We start from the raw sequence: 16,687 nt of genomic DNA, 5'->3' as shown, positions 1-16,687 counted from the left end.
GGGGGGGTGGGTGTCTTGCAGCTATGTCACTGGGGCAGGTACTTGCTTGTGGGAATTAGAAGTGCTCTCCAGGAACCATGATGCCTTGTTCTGACAAGTTATTGAGCAGTGTGAACTCTCACTGTTTTCTTCACTGAGGTGGCTGCTGGGGGAGCAGCTGGTCCTGCTTCAGCTGTGCCACAGAACAAATTCCAGTTTGTTTTAAAATGTGCTTAGAATATAACATGTGAACAGGGGTGTTTTATAAATTATTACCAAATCTCTTACAAGGCCAGTGTATAAAATGTGCCATTTATGTTGTATGTAGTTCTATATAGCTTATTGGCATTATTGTAATATACAGAGAGTTAGACCTAGAGCAGTGTATAGTTTGCTCTGTAAAAGGGTTGCAGGTGTGTTTGGCTGAGGCTATACATTGCAGACCTGTTTTCTATCACCTTGCTCTTGTGTTGTCATTTATATCAGTGCAAGTAGGTGTAAACTGCTGCTAATTCGGGGAGGTGGCAATGACTGCCCAAGGTGCAGAGACCAGAGAATTAGACCATATATCTGTAATATTGCTACAAAATGTTCCCTGTTAATTTCTCTTCCAGAGCACTTTTCAAACAAATAGCTACATCTTGTGGCGGGTTTTTTTTGGTTGTTTGGTGGGATTTTTTTTTTTTTTTGTTGGTTTTGTTTTCGTTTTTTAACAGAAGAGAATACAGAGTCACAGTATCAACACTGTTTTTTTATAATCTCAGCAATAGTGCTGAAATTGAATGCAAAAGGAGCACTTAAAGGAACAGTTATTAAAAGTTATTTGTTGTTTTTGTTTTTTAATTCCTCTCTAAAAGCATCCTCAGTTTTGTCTGACATATGGACCTAAGACCCGCACATTCCATTGTGAAAGTATCCCTAATGATGTGCTAGTTCTCAAGGATGTATCAGAGTGCTGCAGCTAACACCCGATAACACTGCTCACTCCAGTGCTGGCACACTTTGCCTGCTGGGTGCAAAGTCTCTCCTGAAACAGATCTGAAGCAAGAAGTGGGGATCTGCATTGACTTGCAGGACCATGCAGCAAGCAGCATAGAAATCAATTCTCACTCATACTGCTCTTTGTCAGGAGGCTGGATAGCACACCTCATCCTTTCCCTCTTTGGATGTCTTCTTTTTCCCCTTGTTTCCTGCATGTAGGAAATGCAAGTGTTACTTGTCTTACAAGCACTTAGCAATTTTCTTTTTTTAGAGCATAATTGTTATGTGTTGTGGCAAGATTTTGCCTTTTATTTTATCACAAGACTGAAATTAAAGCAGAACCCCTATGTTTAATACATTAACAAAGACTTAGGGGAGTTATAATGAATATCTTTGCTCTGAGGCTGTTCCTTCCTTAACTTGTGTTTTGTCAAAATGAACGCGCCCAGTTAAAGCAATGGATGTCTCCAAGTTAAGGCTGAGTGTGCACCTGACAAAGAACTATGGGATGCACACGCTTGTGGAGGTTGCTGGAAGTAACTCCTCTTCCTTGCTTTAACTCTTGTTTGCAGACTGCGTGGGGTTTCTGCAGGAACAGAACTACAAGGACTTTGTTGTTTACAAAGTACAATATATATAGCTAACTTCTGGCATTGGGTCCGCGAGGCTGCTCGGCTGCCTTCTCTCTTTGCTCAGCTGGCCTCCTGCCTAATCTGCCTGCTGTAACTGGGATGTTTGTAGTTACTTTCCCTCTCAGTAGCAGCTTGTGTTGTATGATCAGAAACACACAGACAAGATTGTAGGTTTCTTGAATTAAACCAGGTGGAAAAAGGAGATAGTCTCTGAGGCACACACACTCTTCTCCAGCCTAAGACTAACAATCTTGTAGTTTGAAGAACACTATCCAAACTTCAAAGGGTGTTTTCTTGCTGGTATCTCAACCTAATCCTGTCTTGATTCATTAAGTCTTAAGGCCAGGAAGGCCTAACTGATTATTGACCCTGTCTCCTGTTCAAGGGTCCACTGCATTTCACCCAGCTGTCACACAGACAGGGTTTGGCTAAAGCAGGTAGTCCAGAGAGGCATTTGGTTTTGGTAATGACCTCAGGTGTTACTATTTGTAAGTGCTCTTGGTGAAGTACCCAAGTGAAGCAGGGTGCCTCTGTTAAAGTGACTGGATCAAATCTACTGCTATGTACACTTTAAACCACTGAAAAAATAGTGGTTTCAAGGGACCTCTGGAGGTTTCTCATCCAACTTCAAGCCTAGATCATATGGGTCAGGATCTTTTTTAGTTGAACTTGGTCTGTCTAGATATTCTGAATGTGCCTGCTGCCAAGTACAGAATTTCAGAGGGAAATTTGAAATCAGATCCATTACAAAATTAATGTGTATTGCATCAACACAGTTATCAATGCCACCTTAACTTGTCGAATAATGAAAAGCTGCTGACCTCCTTTATTATGCTTTTATTTAGTAAATCATTGTAATAAACTCTTTCATCTAAGAGTCTGTAAGTTGTTTGAGGTGTTGACACAAACTTTTGCATGAGACTTGCCATCAACTGATCCAAATCAAATCTACCTCGTGTCTGTTTCCTTTGCTGCCTCAGTTGTGAACCTTTACACCTCTGGCTCATGCCTGGAAGTGAAAATGTGCAAATACCTTACACTTACGCTGCTTCCACAGAGCCAGATCCAGGCATTTCCAAAATGCTAGTGCAGTGCTGCTTGTATGCCACTCCTGAGAGCTGCAGGTATCAGCCCTTGATCAACAGTGATTTGAGGCAGATGGAAGAAGCTACGGGAACAAACAGTGAGCCAATGCAATTGCACTACTGTAGGTCTCATGTAAGTGTAATAATCCCTTGGAGTAAAATCACTGTGTGTAAGGTTTCATCAGAACAGCTTTTACACAACAATTAATAGGGTACTCTCCATTCCCCTCCTTTTTCTATTGAAAGAGGGGGAATGTGGCCTGAACAAGGCTTTAAATCTCTCTTTCCAAGCTCTAGTGTCTCAGTTATTGGTCTCTAAGCCAGATCTTGTATCTTCATGTATACCTGTCTCTTATGAAAGATCTCGGAAAGAACCACTGTAATTTCCTAGCTGATAAGAAAAAAAATAATTTCAAGAGTTTTGAGGTTTTGCTGTTGTTAGCAATCAGCTTACTGCGGATGCTGTAAGTGATGGGTTGGTGCTACAGCTAAGCCGATACAATAGCTATTGCTGCCAAGTCCTGCTCCCCTCCCCTTCCTGTCCTTGGTCTCCTGCTAGTGCTTGTCTGACACCAAAGCCTTTTTTTTTTTTTTTTTTTAAGTCTTTCTTTGTTCTTTCTACTGATTTGCCTCCCTTAATTGTGAACTAGGCCAGAACTGTAGTTTCACAATAATTTTATATTGATGTAAGTGTGCTGTGTAAATCGAAGGTGTCACCTCCAGCTCTTCTCTGCTTATGCTCCCGCAGGAACTCACGCCAGCCATGTTGGGAGGCAGATCTTGGAGCTGACCTGGAGGAAAATCATCTCCCCACTCTGCTTCTTAATTTTTCTTCAGGTTAGTTTTGAGCCTGTTTCCTGATATGACTTACAACATAGCTGTACAAATACTGGAGGGAGGGGACAGAAGTTGGTAGCTTCCACTTGTTTTGGCTGAGAGAGAGCATGGAAGGGCTACTTCAGCTATGCCCATATAAAGCTGGACCCGTTTCACTGACACTAGAGCATTTACTCTTCACTTCCACTGAAGGTAAATGAGAACAGAATACAGCCCAATGGAAAGAAAATACATAGGACAAAAAGAGAGTGAAGTATGGAAAAAACAGAATGTGGTCCTGTTGAGAAATTATTTTTTCTTTCACCAAAATGGAGTTTGGCTTGAATAAGGAAAACACAATCGCTAAACCAGACCTGCTTGTTATGTTAGTTACTTTTTTTCCAGGTGAAGATGTGCTTTAGGGTGGCACATCAAGGGGCAAATACACCACCATGAGTTGAATACCCCATTTAGAAAATGAATCTTTCTGACTTTTTTCTTTCTTCTGCCCTCAGTGCCCAGCCAGAGCACGGGGATCGGCATGCTGCCAACGTTTGCTTCGTTGTGACAAACACATGAAGCCCCAAAAAGAAACTGAGCAAATATTTCCTAAGGTAAGTGTGAAAATCCCAGTCCTCGCTGGGCCCTTTCAGTTGAATTTCACTCTATAATTACTAAGCTGAATGTATGAAATAAAAGTCATGTTTGTCAGCAGTTTTTTCCAGTGGCCTTACCAGACTTGCACTTGGTAGCCATTTCTACAGTTACTCATAAGTCAGTGGGTGGTTTGGTTACGCTTGGCTTCAAAGAGCTGATTTCATTGTTGTGAAAAGTTATCTGAACTAAAAAGGAAAATATTTGTAACTTGTCAAAACAACACCTGTTGAAGAGACAGTTATGTTATAGCCATACTTTTAAAAATTCTAATGCCTCTCTGATGCTTCTTTTTAAAATAACAATATTCTAAAATAACAATATTCTAAAATAACAATATTCTAAAATAACAATATTTTAAAATAACAATATTTTAAAATAACAATATTTTAAAATAACAATATTTTTTAAAAAATAATCTTACCAAGTCATTCAAGGCATATTTTTTGGCTTTAATCATACTTTATGCACATGTCCATAAGGTGCAATAGGGGTAGTCAAGCCTTGCATGAGGTTAATATATCACTTGAGCTGTGAAGGTCTTGCCTGTGCTTTGCACATGAGGGATTTCAAGCTTTTTTTCTCCATTGCAGTACCTCATATCACCTTGCTTTCCTAAAACCCTCAGCTATTTTCTCCTTCTCCACTGCTGCCTGTATGTTGCTGCCTAAGCACTGAACAAGCTCTGAGCTCATCCAGGGCGTCCAGACCATGGTCATGCTTATAGCCCATCCCACTGCCCTGACTGGAGTCAGTCTTGAAGCCCTGTATTCACTGATTGAAATTAAAAACAAAAGCTCCATAGAAACTGCTATACACAGACCATAGATGCTACTCATAGAAACAGGTGACTAGCTGTCAGAAGCAGCAAATACAATCTTAAGACAGTATGTTAAATTTCAGCTCCAGCTGGAAGTGATGAAGTCTTCAAAAATGCCTTACAATTCTTTACTAAAAAACACTTCTTCCCTCCTTCCCCAACATGACCTTGTCCTATCACCTGAATTATTGTATATGCTCAGAAATTGTGTCTCTACTCCATTCAACACCAGAAAAAAATTATATGAGTGAGAGTTATGGGGCAGCTCTGAGGTGTGCCAGCTTGAAAAAATGATCAGTATCAGGACTTCAGAATTAAGGAGCGGACTGTACTGCTGGTTTGGGGGGTGAGGTGGTTTTACTTGTTGGGGTTTGGTTTTTTTTTTTGTTAATTTACATGTTTTCTCTGTCATTGTTTTGATAGATGTGTATACCATACCTGAGGGATCTTTATGCTTCAACTTACAGTAGAAAATGCCTCAAAACCCCCTTACCATTGCAATAGGGAAAGGTTCATTTTTTATTTAAGAGAAAAATGAACAACATCAATTATTGCACAATGATCTTCTGAGTCTGAAAGTTGTTTGCTCAGTGTATAGAGACTGCTGTTGCTGACAACAGCAACAGAAAGAAAAACTCGGCTGGTTAATTTGTTTCTTATTGACATGGTGCTGTACTATTTGACTTTCAAGATTCTCAGATGAAACATTTTTCAAATATCAACTTTTTAAGCCTTTGGACATCCAGTTGGGTGGATAGACCCTGAAATGTGTCTTAGCTGGTATTGTATTTGCACCCAGTGCATAGTGAAATGCACTCTAGAGCTCGGGACATTATTTGAAACAACAAGGTGAATTTAAGGAAGCTAATGAAATTATCTGAATTGAGCTAACGTAACAGCTGAAAATCAACTCGGGGAGAATTGCAGCACAAAGAGGACCATGTTTTTTACAGATTTTCTTCATTCATCTCTCCAGGACAGCAATGCTTTTTGTCACTGTGCCTGGGAGTCCTTGTTCCCTTTGATCACCATCTCACAGTCTTGCAGTTTCACTTCTCACTCTGGCTGTTCCCTCAGATTTCCTCCCACCTTCCTCTCAGTTGCCAGATGAGACAAGGTTTAGCCCCAAATCCTTATTGTGGATTTACCAAGTTTTAACGTTCTGTAGTGTTTCTGCAATTGGAATTGACTGAAAAAAAGAGAAATGAAGAAATAGGAAATATTTATATGTTTGAAGTATTGTTTTTCACAATGTGTTTTACTGGGTTTAAATCTCATGCACTTTCAGCATTTTGATAGTTTTGAAATTGTTACAGTTTGAAAACAGTATTTCAGTTTAAAAATAAAAGCATATAGACTTGGCTGTAGCTTATACTTGTTTCAGTTATTATAAACTGGCCAATCAGAATTCAAGAAGAATTGCAAACCCCAAATATTTTTAATTGAAAAAGTTTACCAACAAGTCTGGGAAAATCAAGATGTACAAGAAGCTTCTTATTTGAGTAAGTTATCGGGGTTATAAGAAGCAGGGTAGCCCTCCTAGCCTGGTGCTCCATCCAGGTTCAAATAGGAGATTTAACCTTTCACTGCATTGTGCTCTGCCTCCTTCAGCCTTAGGGTTAAAGCCTTTGGTTTCAAACAAAGAAGCAGCATGTCACAATAACATAACTTTAAATGTTAGACAAATACGCTGGTAGAAATCAGAGTTTGATATCACAAAGGTACCTGTTTAAATCAAAATATATCCTACAACTACACTGATACATAATAGAAATGGCAAGTGGCCTGCAAAAACTATTTTGCCAGTTTGCAACATTGATAACCATTACGTGTTTTAAGTAGCCTATAGGATTTTGTAAGGCAGGGGATGCCCTGCTGTGGTACGTGTCACTTGCGACATACAAGTTATATCAGTGTAGCATGTGGCTGGGACCCATGGCTGCCAGTGCCCCAGCTGTGCCAGGGAGGGCAGAGCTGAGTCTGGCAGACAAAACCCCATAGCACAGTCCCAGTGAGATGGATGCTCAGCAGCTGAGCCCAGGCAGAGTTCTTAATTGTCTGTGAAGAACAGGTGAGCAAGCCTGGAGGTGAGATGCTCGGTCCTTGAGGCTTATAGCTGGCTTCACCAAACTGTGTTTTTGAGGCATTTCAAAGGGGACTTGTAATGGAGCGAAAATCAGGAGGCTGCTCGTGGCACTCACTGTTGCTGGCAGTATCCATAAAAGCAAAGGTTGGGAATCACAGAATAAAGAATCCTACAGAAGTCTAGAGAAAGGCAGAACCTAAAAATCAGTCTGAGATAAATATATTGTCTCAATTATTTTTCTATTTTGGCACTTCACAACCCTTAAGATTGTTTGTTTGCATGTTTCATTGCGATTCTCATTGTGAGAATGAGGACTGTGCTGCATCATCACCAGAGAAAGGAGTTGTGGTGCAAAAAGACTGTATAGCATGCGTGTGGCTATTGAAGAGTCCTGTGGCAGAGCAGATAATTTACTATAGTGTTCTGCAACACCCACCCACCATGTCCAGCCTCCCTCAGCTTTTCAGTTTCTAACATGCTTTTTTAAGAATTTATTTTCTTGTGAGAGCACAGAAGACTGGCTCATCACCCTCCAGAAATGCAAGGTCAGATACTCTTTCATGAAAAGCTCATGGCAGAGTAGTTTTCATGAACTACGTAACATATGGTTGGGAAGACGTTTTGAAGCATCACAAACATAATGAGAAGGGCCAGTTCATGTAATTTAGGTAGCGTGTGGGTACAGCACAAAGGCTCTTGGGATTTGTTGAATTTAAAAGAAGATTTTGTTTCTTGTGTTTTGCTGTTAAAATGTATCTGCTGACACAGATGAGGAGTTATTACAGGCTGCTGCAGGATGGATAGCTAAAGGTTAGTCTGGTGGTCAAGGGAACCAGCAAAAGCAATTATTCATGAGCTCACCTCACTCTTCCTTATGGCAGCTGGGAAATGAGTTCCTAGCAAAAAAAAAAAAAAATACAGAGAGTTGTTACCTTCTCTCTATCTCTTTCTCTATTACCCTTCTGTACATGGATACTCTGACAGTTCTGTTCCTGAGTTAGGTTTTTGAGTTTTGGTTGACTGTTTTTTTTTTAGATACATATCATCTTTGTTGAGTCCTGGAATAAACAGTTTGAGTTATATTATTATACTTTCATGCTGAAGGTACTGGCAGTTTCCACAGCAGTTAGTGGAAGAGAGGAGAGACAGCATCTTACATGTACTAAGTATAGTTGAAATTCTGTTGTCAGAACTGGACTCGGGAGCAGCCATGAAGCATGCACATCATTCCCTAAGGTCCTTAGAAAGGGTGCTTCATCCATTTGTTTGTCAGCAAAGACATGCCATGACAGTTCTGAGCAAGTTGTAACATGGAGAAAACCAAAACCCACACTGCATTCTTCACTGTTGCAGCCAATAAGTTCCATTTTGGGTTCCACTGGTCTTTCCTAAAGAGATGTCCTGCTGTCTCAAAACTTCAGATGCCACTCAGTAACACAACCAAATTCTGAAGCAGTAGCAGAAGCATAATGCTCCTGGTTCCAGCTTGTTTATGGTCAGCAGTGCATTTCTTAAGGTTTTTGGTTGCTCCCAGTCCTAGTTTGAGTTTCTAGGAATTTCTGCATCAGAAGTGGTTGTTCATGGAAATAAAAAAAAAAAAAAAAAAAAAAAAAAAAAAGTGAACTGGTCAGGAGCCTGAAATTCATCTATCGTTGCTTGCCAGAGGGGCCATATGCACCGTGCAGGTCTAGATGAAAATGCAGCTCCGGAACGGAAATTGGGTTTTTGAGCTTTGGACAGTGCCCAGCAGCTCTGTATCTTTAGAAATTGTAGCAATAGAAATTCTAACTCTCTTACAGAATTATGTGTAGACAAATCCCTACTTTGCTAAACTTTTGGTGTAAGTAAATGATGTATGGACAAAGAACAGAGATGACAGTGCAGCCGGCACTTTTGTGCCTCCTTTTAAACCTCCCATGCCCTCACAATATGTCGTTCCTCACTAGTTACTTCTCTCAGTCCTTATTTGCTCACTCTTTATTAGTATCAAAATACTACTGCCCAGCTTTAAAACACCGGTGCAAAGGGCCAGGGTTAAAATCTAAAGATTGAGTTGCTAGAGGATCTGGGACCTAGAGGTTGCAGAAGCACTAGCATCCCACACCTAACTAGAGGCTCGGGATGGAGTTTAAAGCCCAGATGCAACTCTTCAGAGTTTTTCTCTCCTAGAGGGAGATAAGGACACTAGTTGAAGTTGGGCACTAATTATTTTGTGAAATCTGGGCCATGCCTTGTTGTTTGGATGATCTGCAAATTTAAGTTACATGGATTCTGAGTGGTGGAGAATATCATGTGTCACATGCATTCTGGAAAATGGTTCCCGTAAGCTATTGGTTTCAGGCAGCTGCTTCTAAAAATCTTGAGCTGGAGTTTAAAATTGTTCTTTGGGCACAGTTCAGATCAGAGCTTGAGCAATGTTTAAAATAAAGCATACTTTTAAGTGATTTTTATAAGCTAAGAGTTTTAGACATTAGTTACTGTGTTCAGTTATTTTAAGAAGAAAAGCAATGTGTTGTGCTTTTTTCTGGTGGTTTTTGTTTGTTCATTTGTTTTGGGGTTTTTTTAAATCAGTTGGTCCCCTCTGCCTTCATTGCCCAAATTTAAATGGGTGCAGAAATTCCTAGATTAAAGCTTATGACATAAATGAACCCCTAATGATTTGATTTTTGTTTTCCTCTGTTAAGTCCATGTAATGGGAGCTGGCTGCTTATCACTGAGTAAGATCATTGAATGATTTAATGGGGGGGTTAAATGAAAAGTAAGAGTTTTCATACTGGTGTGATGCAAATCCTGTGTCCAATTAAAGCCTCAAAGCATTTTTTAAAAGCTGTATAAAAGGTGAATCATTTCTGTAAACAGCCCTTAAAGTGAAAACCCAACACCTTTGCTGTGGGAGAAGTAATATGATCTCAAATACCTTTGCAAACAAAGAGTCCCTTTCCTTCTGCAAGCTGCTCCCTTTTTTCAGCAGCTCAGCATGGGGTGCCAGAAAAATCATTAACCGGCCCATCTTGCACTTTGGGCTTTTCCACACCTGCGTATCACGATCCCTGCTGTAACTTTATGGACCGTGAGGAGGCAGGTTTGACGCCATGAAACACAGGCTCAGCTAACAGCTGCAGGATGGGCAGAAAGCCAGACAGTAAAATGTAAAGAGGAGGAAGGAGAGGGATCACCTTTGAAGTTTACAAAAAAAGCATGACTTTGACCACTTCCTTTTTTAATTAGCTGTCTCAGGTACACTGAGCCACCAGTTTGAATGGAAACTGGTGGGGGTCTGTTGGAAATGCTAAAGGTAATACTGTAAGGGTTTCATCTGTATGTGACTATTATTTTTTAACCTTTCTTTTTTGTTGTTTCTTTTTTTTTGTTTGTTTTTTTTAATTGTTCTTAAGTTTAATACCCTAGCACAATGTCAGGGAAAAGAGCTTATTCTGTTTGGGAATGCCTGAACTACAGCTAAAATCTGTATCTTGCAAGTGTGAAAACCAACATTAATGCAGTGTTGAAAGTTAGGATTTTGATCACACTCTAGCCAGGAAATTCATGATTACCATTCCCATAGCAACCAGGACACACCTCCGGGGTACACAGGTAGAATATTTTATACATTTATATAGTGTTAACTTTTGGTCAGTACCCACACTAGCACCAGGAGGTTGCTTTTGATTTGCTTTACTGTAGCTGAAAGCCAAAGTGGAGGGATCCTGTAGAGGAATTTCAGTCGCTGCAGGAACCAAACTTTGCTGTGCCCTCAAGATGCCAGAAGTTTGTTTTGGACTAGTGTGTTCCTGGTATTTCCTATGCACGTTAAAGTGTGTTCAGGGAGAAAATACTATCTGTAGTTGTCATCTATGTAGGAACTATATGCATTTAATTTACAAGACTGTAAATCAAGAGTAAGTATGCTGATGTTAATAGTCTACATTAGGGTCAGATCCTTATACGTGGGAGTGTTTTTTCTAGGATGTACTTTTGTGACTGAAAAGGCTTACACTTAAATATACTTTAAGGATAAGGAAATCTATTTGTGCCCACAGAGGGATGTATACTTGTTGTTATTAAAACAAGTATTTCTTGTAGGGGGGAATGCAAATTATCTGCATATTCTTGGCTGTGTAGTGATAGTAGTACTTCATGGTTGGTGTTAAGCGACCTAAGCACTCAAAACATCTTCCATTTCTCCTGCAAATTTGTCAAAGACATTCTCCTAATGGAAGACTGTAACTGCAAAGAAAAAAGTAAATGAAACATATTTTGAAGTGCTACAGACCCTCTAAGAAAGCAGGTACAAAATATGCCCTAATTTATAATTTTAATAATAAATACAATACTCTAATAATTCAGAACTGAATGAGCTATCTACCAGGTTGAGAATTTCTACAAGGTGATTGAAGGATAATATAGTCAAATCCTGAATACATTCAGCGGGTGTCACTCAAGCCTGGGAAAAGTAATTTGGGAATTTATTGGAGATTCAAAAAATCCTTCAGACTGGAGGGGGGTGGAAATCAACAAAATGACCTAGTGTCCTGCTGTAAAGTGCAGAGTGATCTCACAGTAAAGTCCAAGGGTGCAATACCAATGACGTAAAACTTCATTGTGATTTATAACTGCAAGAGTCTGTTCTCTGCTTGAAAGAAGAAAGAAAAGTAACACTGTAATCCACTGAATCCAGGTAGAAAAGTTTCAGCTTTATATTGGTCCAGTGTGCCAGTGTGTTTTAAAAGCTTCAGAGAAGGGCAAAACGGGTCACCAAACTGCATATCAAGTTATACACAGCTGGTTTGTATCATTTAAAAAATATTTTGTAGTCATTCATTTCTTGTGATGTTTTTCATACAGTGTTTTCAAACAGAAAATTAAAAAGAATGTTTTAACTCATGTTTACAAACTGTAGTTGAAATACATGATTTAATATATCATAGGTAAAGTAAAACATAAAAATTAATTTAAGCTATTTTTTTCTTTTTACAGAATCCATTTTTAATACTCTAGTATATACTCTAGTATAATAAATCTGCCTGTCATTCCTTGGTGTCTGTTTTTCTGTCTCTGGACATAAGAATTAACAGAAAAGCATACAAGAGAGCATGCAGGGAGATGGTTCCCTCTAGGTGATACATATCCCAATATAGGAGTGTTGATTTTATTTTTTAAGGTCAGATAATGTAGATAGACTTAATGGTGTTTTCAGAAGTAATTTCTATAGACTAACGGCCTTAAAAAAGCCTGTCTAGTGCTTATGGGTTGTTGCACTCTTTACTTAGTTAAGCATAAGACAAATTTTTTTTCAGGATATATTACAATAAGATATTATGAACACATAACAGCTTTTTGTGGAAGGTGGTAGAACACAGGTGGATCGATAGCTTAGATCATAAGATTTTTGGTTTAGTTTTATGAAACCCTTGTCAAAACCTGCACATTTTTTTCATGGGATCTTGGAAAATTATATTGACTGCAAATTTTTAGGCTTCCTAAGTTATTTGAACTGTAGAACTGGAAGGTTCTTTTCTTCTAAAGAAAAACTAATCTAATCCTCTCCTCTGCCCAGCACAGCCTCAGATAATACTCACTCACCACTGACAGATATTTATCTAACTTTTTCTCAAGGACCTGCTCTCCCTGTCAAACTTGGTCCAAAGCCCCCATCCTCCTTACCATTAAAATGTATTTCTCAGCCTGTAACCTTAACCTTCTTCCTGCAAATTAAGCCCATTCCTTTGTGCACTTTTCCCCATGGAATAACTAAATAAATAGAGAAAACTTATAATTTTCTTTCCACAGATTTTCAGACTGTAGTGTCCTCAGTCTTTTTAAGCTAAAACCATTTTAATTGATTGTGTTTTCTAGACCTTTGTTCATTGTTCTCTTCAACTGTTCTGTGTCCCTCTTGAAGCGCCTCACACACAACTGGATGCAGTACTCCCCTTGAAGCTATAACGCAGCATACAGTTGAATTAGTATGTTTTGTGATTTCTAGGCTGGACTTAGGTTTATAGTTCCTCTTACAGTGTTTGGGTTTGCTAAGCTTGCAATCCTTGGTAGCCCCTCAGCTTTAATCTCTGTAGAGCTCATTCTCTAACCAGCTGTTTTGCAGCCTGTCTTCATATAGTGGATTATTCTTGCCTGTGTGCACTGTCTTGCATTTTTCTCTGCTGGATAGCCTGCCGCTTCTTCAGACCATGTTTCCAATTTGTCAGAATCACTTTGCATTCTAAGCCCAGCTTTCTGGTAGTCTCTTCCCAGTTGGTGTTATTCACAGATTGAACAAATGCATCCACTACTCTGTCATCCAGGTAACTGCATGATGTATTATGGACTCTAAGATTAATACAGGAGGAATATAAATGTATTTTCTGAAAAGGATTTAAAGCTGTGTCTAGTGGTTCTAGTAGTGGTCCTCAGAATACTAAATCAGGAGCCGCAGTGAAGTGTATGAATGTACAAGGACTTATGGCCTAGAAAAAAAGGAGTTGGAAGGAATAGGATAAAAAGCAACAAGATCTATTGTATCTTCCTGATAGACCCCATTTCCAATAATGTAGTAGCATGTCTAGTGACAGAACTAAATGTTAAATTGGAGATAACAGAAATTCTTCAGTTGAGTCTAGGCTCACTTTTCCCATATATCTTGGTTCCAAGTGGTTTATGAATGTCACCAGAGTAAAAGCCTAACCCCTGCCATTGTTCTTTTTACACTTCATTAGAGACTGGATGATGGCTGCGATGCCCTCATCAGCTGACTGCCTTTTTTTGTACTGACATAAAGGAGAATCTCTGTAAACCACTCCCAGGTGAAGGATAACTGAAGTTGTGACTCGTTTCTGCTCTCAGGAAAGTAGAACTGCATTCTGTAATGTCTGTATCAGAGAGATTACTTTTGATAAGGGGCCCCAGAAACACATTTATTATTCTTTTGGTACATTGCAGCCCTAGCAACATTGTGGTCACCAAGTGCCGCAAGGTAAGGAAAGCACATTGTGTTGAGTTTGGGGACTTATCCAGGAGTTCCAGCAAGTGATGGAGATATGGGGGGTTGAGGGGGAGAAATAAAAGGCATTTTCCTCCACACCAGCACTAAATGAGTGCTGTAGCAGACTGTAAGCTACCATGCTGTTTTGCAGTGTGATGTTTTGAATGAGCTTTGACATGGGTTTTTCTTTTTAAAATCTGAACTGTTGTCAATTTCTTTCTCAAGGTAAGAATGGTGAGATCTCATTGGAAGAAGGTGGAGTATTGCACACTGAAACACTGTCAGCAGGCTGCAATCCCTGTTTGTCCCACTGGGCTCACTTTTTGCTATTTTTGTTTTATGCTAAACCTGAATGTTGGGTTATCTCCCACAGCTGCAGCTTTCTGGGCCCTCTGAATTGAAGACTTGAAGAACCTTGGGAGGAGGTGAGTTCTCCCAGCAAACCTTCACAGCATCAATCTGTTACCCATGATTTCTCCTCACTCCCTCAGCCCCTAACCCGACAAAAAAGAAGAAAATAAAAAAAGTTTATTCCAACTCTTGTAATTATATCTGTCTGGGAGAACAGCTGAAGTGTCAAGGTATCAAAGTGAAATTCAGAAAAGTCAAGAGCCAAGTGGAGACTTGAAGGAGCAAAAGGGAAGTAGAAAAAAAATGCTGGTCTTTATCATGGTAATAGTAATGAAGCCAAGCTGAAAAAGCCCAGACAAGGGGCTGGGTTACTGTACTGGAAACTGCTTCCTGCCACTGGGCTTCACAGGGCCACTTCACTGAGCTGATTAGGGAACCACGGAGCCGCTCCGGTTGTTTCAGGGGACCCTTGGGGAAACTTGCCAAGCCTTGGGACTTCTGTCACTTGGGCATGTCTGGTCCTCAGTCCTGAGAAGCAAAGGAGCAGGAAAGACTAAAGAACCAAACAGTTTACGGCTTAAGGGTGGGGAGCGTTTGGGTGGGCAAAACAACATTTCTTGTGCCGGGGAGCCTCGCCACAGGGGGCTGAGTGTCCTCACAGGCTGGCTGGCTTCTGGGCCAGCTGGGCCCGACAGCAGCCAGGAGGAAGGAGCACTCGGATTTCTCTTGCTGGGCCCCTCTCTCCAAGTCCACTGAGCTGATGTCGTGCTTGGGAGCCGGCTGGAGATGGGCGTGAGCGCTGATCCACCAGCGATCAGTGGAAAATGATTTCTCAGCCCAGGCTCCAGCAGTACAGGAGAATCCCTTTCTGTGAAGCAGCCCTAGAAGCTCCCTGCCTCTGTGCATGCATATCCCCTCAGGGCATCTAGCCCTTCAGGGATGCAATCAGGCTTCTAATCAATTAGGCAAATTGACTGCAGAGGTAAGCTATTTCCTATTCATGGCAACAAGCCTGGGTTATGACGTTAACCCCATATTTCCCAGGAGCCCTGATCCTCTCCACCTTGGTGTTTTTTCAGATGCCTGAAGGACAAAATTATGAAAAAGTGGAGGAGCGTCTAGTAACAGTGGATATAGTCTGTAAAGGCAGAAAGCAAAATAATTTAGCTAAGTGTGGGAGGATTTTGGTGACTCTTTAAAAAAAAAAAAAAAAGTATTAATCTGGATTCAAAGGTGAAGGGACAGATATTCCAGTAAGCAGATATGGGAACATTTGCTCTTTAAATCCCAGTCATCCAAAGACACAGTGCACATGAGCAGTCTCAGTTACTCACAGAACCAGTGCTGTATGCATTTAAATCTGTATGTGTTACAAGCGGTTATGAGATGCCACTTAACCGAATACAACTTTAAAAGTCCTGAGGATGGAAATTCCAGATGAAAGTTAAGATGCGCTTTCCCTCTCTGCTGTTCTTCATAGCAGGGATTTGTTTTTACCAGGCTCTGCAAGGATTTCTTCATAAACAACTTACTGAGGGCCAGAGACTCCACATAGGTACAGGCATATTGGAGGGTCAGAGCCATAGGATGTCACAAGTGTTCTTAAACATTAAAGATAGCAGCCTATTGGTTTCAGAAATTGTTTCAAAAGATGGTATCAGGCTTCACTATTGTGTCTGATTTAATTTGCTATTTCAAGAGTTTTCTTCAGTATAACTTCTTGCCTGGTGTTACATACGGGACAGAAAAGCCAGCCCACACAGTACTGCAATCAGTTGCTTTCAGTGCTCAGCTGAGCAGCCCACCAAGCATATGGCCCTGCTCTTGTTTCTGTACAGCCCTACCACTTTCATTAGCCTCAACTCTAGTGGAAGACAGAATGCTGAAGGTGTTGTATAATGAGTCACCCACACCAGTAATTTATATATTAAAAATGGATCCTGCATTAAGAATGATTCCTGAAGTCTTTTGAAGCCCAGCTCCAGAGCCTTAGCTTACAGTTGGTCCTCAAGTCACTCAAGAATTTTAGAGATCATATAACTCTTCTTAGAAATAAAATACCTAGTTGGTTTTTTACCAGATTTACTTCCTTTGGGAGGCAACAAAGCTGCTGAATTCATATAGAAAGCAAAATTAAGAAGATGATTTTGTCAGCATACACATGTAAAAAATTAAAGATTGCTGCAATTAAAAATTGGTACTCAAGGTCGTTAATGATAGTTTATCTATTCACTACAAATTACAAGCTGAACATTACATGTATGAGTGACACTGTCACACGGTGAAATAATGAAAGGCAGAGAG

This window comes from Athene cunicularia, assembly GCF_003259725.1.
Source record: "Athene cunicularia isolate RWA chromosome 3 unlocalized genomic scaffold, athCun1 chr3_part1, whole genome shotgun sequence".
Classification (NCBI taxonomy): Eukaryota; Metazoa; Chordata; class Aves; order Strigiformes; family Strigidae; genus Athene; species Athene cunicularia.
The sequence above is the reverse complement of the archived record's forward strand: the minus strand, read 5'-3'. Positions refer to the sequence as shown.